Below are 6,597 nucleotides of genomic sequence, written 5' to 3'. Positions count from 1 at the left end.
TTTTTTTTTTTTTTTTTTTGTGGAACCGGGGATTGAACTCAGATCTTTGCATTTGCCAGTCAAGCGAGTCCCAGCACTTGGGAGCTGAGGCAGGAGGGGAGTTCAAGGCCAGCCTAGGCTACACAGTGAGTTTGAGACTAACTTGAACTACCTAGTGAGACTCTCCCACTCCCAAGTAAAAACAAGAAACAAAAATCCAAAAAAAATTTTGCCACCTCTCTATTAGGGATTTATCACTGTTCCTATCACCTGTGTATTTGCCCTTGGTCTCTTACAGTCTTTTTCTCTTTTACAAACCCTTCTTACTGTCTTGGTACTAAGAACTCCAAATTCCTTTCACGCTTTTTTGCAAAGCAGGTGAACTTTCACTGACTCCTCCTTGTGAGCTCAGTTCTGTCTGGTCTAAAACACACTACAGGACTCAGCTTGAAGCCATTCACTCCCTTCTTTAGCCACACAAAGGATCATATGTAGAACCTCAGAGATATTCTCTTCTATCATCTTCTTTCAGAGTTAGTTCTTTTTTCTTAAGATTTTGTTTTTAGGCTGGGGAGGTAGCTCAGTAGAAAAAGCACTTGCCTGGCAAAAGATTTTGTTTTGATTTTTTTTTTTTTGAGATGTCTGTGTAGTTCAGGGTGACCATGAACTCACTTTGTATCTGAGGCTGGTCTTGAACTTGTGATGATCTTCCTGTCTTATCCTCCTACATGCTTGGATTGTGGGCATGGACCACCACACCCTGTTTCAGTTTTTGTTTTGACAGAGTGTCACTAAGTCACCCAGACTGGGTTTGAATTTACTATCCTCTTCCCTAAGTCTCTTAGAGTGTTGAAATTGTAGGTATTTGTTACCATGGTGGGCTGCATTTCTTGTTTTAAATAGAATTTACTTCTAACCCGTATAGTGGTTTTGTATTGAAGGACCAATGGAGGAACAGTGAGAAGATTATCCAGATATGGACAATAATCTGGATACACAAAAGCAGCAAATGTCATAAAACTTGTATGGACAGTAAACAAAACAAAACAAAAAAATTAGTAAAACTAGAAAAGATTCTTGTTTGTAACAGAATTTAGAATAAAATCCAGAGACAGACTTATGTTTCAGTAGGAAAGGATAGACTTAGGACAAGTAACACTGGCTGACCATACAAAAACAACAAAAAAACCACTGTCATTGTTTAGCAAAATAAATTCTAGATGGAGAGGTATTTACATTAAAAAACACAGTAATAAATGTACTAGAAGATAATTAGAGTTTTTTAAATTGGGAATCAAATTTAGAACTTCATACTTGCCAGGCAGGTGTGTGCTGCTGAGCTATACTGCTCCCCCCCCATTAGGTTTTTTTTTTTTTTTCAAAGTTTTATTGATAAACAGGTAGCAATGACCCATTAGGTTTTAACAAAAATACATCTATAAGATGAACAAAACTCTTCGGATCAATAGGAAGAAGACAAGCACCACAGAAGAAAATGGCCAGCATCAGAAGAATCAATACCAGTAACCAGTAATACATACAGAACATTGTTTCACTTTTAAGCTAGAAAAGCAAGACCAGAAATAACCCCCCCCCCCACATACACTCACACCCTTTGTGGTGCCAGGGATCAAACTAAGGGTTTTGTGCATACTAGGCAAATGTGCTCTCATTGAGCTACATTCCCAGCCCAAGACATTGTATTTCAGTGTTAGAAAGACAGAGGTGAGAGGAGGTAGGGTGTAGTTCAAGAGGGGAGCTGGCTTTTGTGAAGATATTGGCTCAGTCTCAGCTCCCCAAAAAGTCAAGGAAATATTTCTTGTTGGTGAGGAACAGTAACTCATATTTTGTGCCTGGGAATATAAATTAACACATATTCTCAGAAGTTCAGCTTGATAGCATCTATCAAAATTTAAAGTGTCCACACTTGTAAACCATTAGGTCCACTTCTAGGTATTTTTTCCTGGGGCAGGTTTACAAAGAGATACAGATGAGCATATTCATTAGTATATAGTTTAGAAAACAATCAAAATGACCATTAATAAGAGATTGATCAAACTATAGTATGTCCATACATTGATAAATAATAGATCTATAGTAATTTGACATGGAGAGTGTGGGATGTCAGGCTTCTGAACTGAAACTTTCCTTGTAATGAGGGAAGAGCAGTGGCCACCCAGGGTGGAAGCTGCAGCAGGTTTAAAAATGGGTGATACTGAAAAACGCCAGAAAATTTTTGTACAGAAGTGTGCCCGGGGCTGGTGAGATGGCTCAGTGGTCTAAAGCACCTACTTAGAACAAGCTTAGCAAAGCACAAGGACCACGGTTCAATCCTCCAGCACCACATGCCAGCCAGCCCCGCCCCCTGGTGGACTGAGCTGGCCCCCCCCCCACACACACACATAAATAAAATTTTTAAAAAAGTGTGCCCAGTGCCACACTGTTGAGAAGGAAGGCAAGCACAAGACTGGGCTGAATCTCCATGGTCTCTTTGGGTGGAAGACAGGTCAGGCTGCTGGATTCTCTTACACAGATGCCAACAAGAAGAAAGTTATCATCTGGGGAGAGGATACATTGATGGAGTAATTTGGAGAATCCCAAGAAGTACATCCCTGGAACAAAAATGATCTTTGCTGGCGTCAAGGGAGAAAGGGCAGACTTAATAGCTTACCTCAAAAAGGCTACTAATGAGTAACAGTCACTGCCTTATTTATGACAGAACAGAAATATCTCATGGCTTTTGTATGTGTACCATAATTTAATCTTATACACCAGAATTCAGATCATGAGTGGCTGACAATATTTTTGTTGAACAGTCCTAATTGAAATAAAATTGGCTTGTATTTAAATGGATATCCTTTTTTTCAAGTTTTGATAGTAATTCCAGTTCAGTAAGTACTATCATTGTTTTCCTCTCTAAATATATGGTTGGATTTGATTAGGAATGTTCAACTTTTCATAAAGATTGAGAATGTTGGGCCAGCAAGATAGCTCACTGGTCTAAAGGACCTGCTTAGGCAAAACTTAGGCAGGCGTAGGGGACTGCAGTTTGATCCCTGGTACCACATACCATGCCAGCCCCACCCTCAGGGCAAGCTGATGGGGGGGGGGAATTGAGAATTTCATCTCAAAACTACTGAAGGTTGGTTTTATATTTAGATTTATATAACTGGTTATATGAATATGTTTAAATACTGGGAGAATCTTTCATTGTCTCAAAACCAAGCAAGATTCCCCTGTTTCAGTTTGTGTTTTATTAGCCTGTTAAAGGTAGTATTTGAAGATGAGAAAGCTATGTGTGTATTTTTGGTCTTGACTATGCCAAATTAATTAGAATTCCCTGTATCTAAAAAAGTGAGATGGCTCAGTGGAATAAGTGCTTCCCTGGCAAGCTTAAGGGCCTGAATTCAATCCCTGAGTTCAATAAAAAAACTAAAAGTTTTGTGGGGCCGGGGAGATGGCTCAGTAGAATAAGCGCTTCCCTGGCAAGCACAAGGACCTGAGTTCAATCCCTGGTTCTTAAATAAATAAGTGCTGCTTTTTACTTATTGAAAGACATTTTAGTGTGGTTTATGTATAATGCCAAATAAAGAATATTTAACATTTCTCACATTGTATAGTTCATCTATAAGTTCAGATCCTTTTAAAAGTTAGCATAATATTACAGCACATTAGACTTTTGAGTTCTTTAGGTCAGACTGAGTTACTGTTCTGGGCAGTATTTAAGACAGCTATTTATTTATTTATTTATTTATTTATTTTTAAGACAGCTATTTAAAACATAAGGGGCCGGGGAGATGGCTCACTAGAATAAGCATTTACCTGGCAAGCGCAAGGGCCTGAGTTCAATCCCCAGTTCCGGGAAAAAAACAAACAAAAAAAAAACAACCCACCATAAGACTAAAACTACTGTTATATGTGTGATTGGTAGTGGTGCTTTCTGTCAGGTCATTGGAAGGATTAAAGTGAGGAAGATACAGTGTGATCATAAAATTTGTGTGTGACCATAATACTTAATTTAAAACAAATCAGATTGATTAACAAAAATAATTGACATGGAAAGATGTCATATATATGACATATATGGGGGGGCACTTGTCTTCTTCCTATTGATCTAAAGAGTTTTGTGCATCTTATAGATAGATTTTTCTTAAAACCTAATTATGGGGGGGAGCAGTATAGCTCAGCAGCACACACCTGCCTGGCAAATATGAGGTTCTGAGTTTGATTCTTAGTTCAAAAAAATCTATCTTCTATTACTACTACTACTACTACTACTACTCACACACACACACACACACACACACACACACACACACCCCTATGTATAAAATATATAACTAGCTCTTTCACTTGAAATAAATACAGTCATAATTTTTATGTATTGAAAAGATCTTGGGCCAGCAAGATGGCTCAGTGATCTAAAGTGGCAGCTTAGGCAAGCTTAGGCAGGTGCAGGGGACTTTGGTTTGATCCCCAGCACCACATGCTGCACCAGCTCCGCCTCTAGGCCAGCCAAAAAAAAAAAAGAAAAGGAAAAAGAAAAAAATCATTTAAAAAATAAAAATCTTAGGGCTGGCGAGATAGCTCAGTGGACTAAGTGCCTTCTTAGGCAAGTGCAGGGGTCGGGTTTCGATCCTCAGCACCATATGCAGCACAGGCCCTGCCTGTGGGCATGCTGAGCTGGCCACGGAGTCCTGGCATGGTGTGGTGTCCGTCTCTAATCCCAGTGCTAGGGAGGCTGGAAACAGGAGAATCACTACGAGTCCAAGCTGTGTAGTGAGACCCTGTACCAAATATATTAAAAACAAAACAAAACAAAACAAAAATAACAATGTTAACTGAAATTATCTCTTTTCTTTTTTGAAACAGGGTCTTGCTATACAGTTCAGGCTGGCCTTGAGCTCACTTTGTAGTCCAGGCTGATCTTGAATTTGCAACTATTCTCTTGCCTCATCCTTCTAAATGCAGGGATTACAAGCATGTGCCATAATGCCCAGCAGAAATTAGCTTTTTTTTTTTTTTTTTTAATTTTTTTACTTGTGGGGGGGCAGCTCAGCCCACCAGGAGGTGGGGCTGGCTGGCATGTGGTGCTGGGGGATTGAACCAGGGTCCCTGTGCTTTGCTAAGCTTGTTCTAAGTAGGTGCTTTAGGCCACTGAGCCATCTCACCAGCCCCAGAAATTAGCTTTTCTGACTTAGTTTTAAAATACAATTTAGGGACCAGGGGTATAACTTAGCAGCATGGTGCCTGGCTGGCAAGTATGAGGTCCTGGGTTTGATTCCTGGTTAACAAAAAAAAAAAAGCTACTTAAAAAATAGGATTGAGGGTGGTGGGTGGGTAATCACATAACCATGGTGCACTAGGTAGCAAAGAGCCATTGTAAGCTTTTGAGCAGATAGTGGTGATAAAACCAGTGATTAGGAAGAGTTTGTGATGTGGTGCATGAAATAAATGAAGCAGAAAATGAGGTTAGAGAAACTGATTAGGAAGTGGTAGTGAAAATACAGGTCTTCACATAGGGTAAATTAAGGGATTATAAGGGAAAAGATCAATCTTAAAGACACTTCATAGAAGAAACCATTGATCTAATAATCTGTTAGGAGAAAGAGAACAAAGAGTTGTGAATCACTCATACTGACACAGTTTTCTACCCTATGAAATTGTAAGTTTACCTATTGTGAAAGAAATGAGTGTAATTGGAAAGGGGGGGCATCTTCTAGAAGGGGAGATGAATTTGTTTCACAGGGTGCAAGTTAAAGGGCTCAAGATACATCTAAGAGGAAATACTCTGTAGGCCGTGAATTGCCATTTAGAGAAAAAATTACTTCTAAAGTAGAGACAACAAATGGCAGTAGAGACTACCTGGATTTGGCACTTTTGACAGACTTCAGGGAGACATTGTGGTATTTTGGGTCTTCCTTTTCTTCTGTATGTCTTTAGAGATAGTTGGAAAGGAATGGTCTAAAGTAGGGCCTGAGGTTTAGACTTGGGGGAAAAATAGGGATGAGAAATAATCATGCTAACTAGTGACTACAACAACATACAAAAAAAAAAAAAAATCACTTTGTCATTTACCAAGTGCCATCATATTGCAGCAACTTAGCTAATACAAACTTGTATGCTTTCCATTATTACTGTTTCTTTTAAGGCTCATTAGAAAGTAGACTTAGAGCTGGAGAGATAGCTCAGTGGCTTAAGCACTTGGCAGGCAAGTGTAAGGTCCTGAGTTCAATCCCCAAAAAGCAAACAAACAAACAAAAAAAAAGAATTAGGACTCAAACTTTGGTATTCAACTTCAAATTCTATTTCTCATTTTTCCACTCCTGTCTTTTAGTGGTGAATTTTCCAAGGAGGAAAAGACTAAAGCAAAAGCTGCAGCCTGGAGCTGGGAACAATTATGAGATAGGCAGAAGGAGGACAGGGAAGATACCACATTATGGTCATGCACTGTTCTTTGGCCCTTTTAGCTCTGATATTCCCTGAAACTAGAGAACCTTGGCTGCTCCATCAGATTTGGAAGAGAAAAAAGGTCTCAACTTGTGTATAAATAGCGTGAAATATTTTGTAAGTGAGTGTCTAGTTTGGTTATGGTAGAGTTAGTGGTGACTTAGTGGC

The sequence above is a fragment of the Octodon degus genome, unplaced genomic scaffold (assembly GCF_000260255.1).
Source record: "Octodon degus isolate 3935 unplaced genomic scaffold, OctDeg1.0 scaffold00058, whole genome shotgun sequence".
NCBI lineage: Eukaryota > Metazoa > Chordata > Mammalia > Rodentia > Octodontidae > Octodon > Octodon degus.
The sequence above is the reverse complement of the archived record's forward strand: the minus strand, read 5'-3'. Positions refer to the sequence as shown.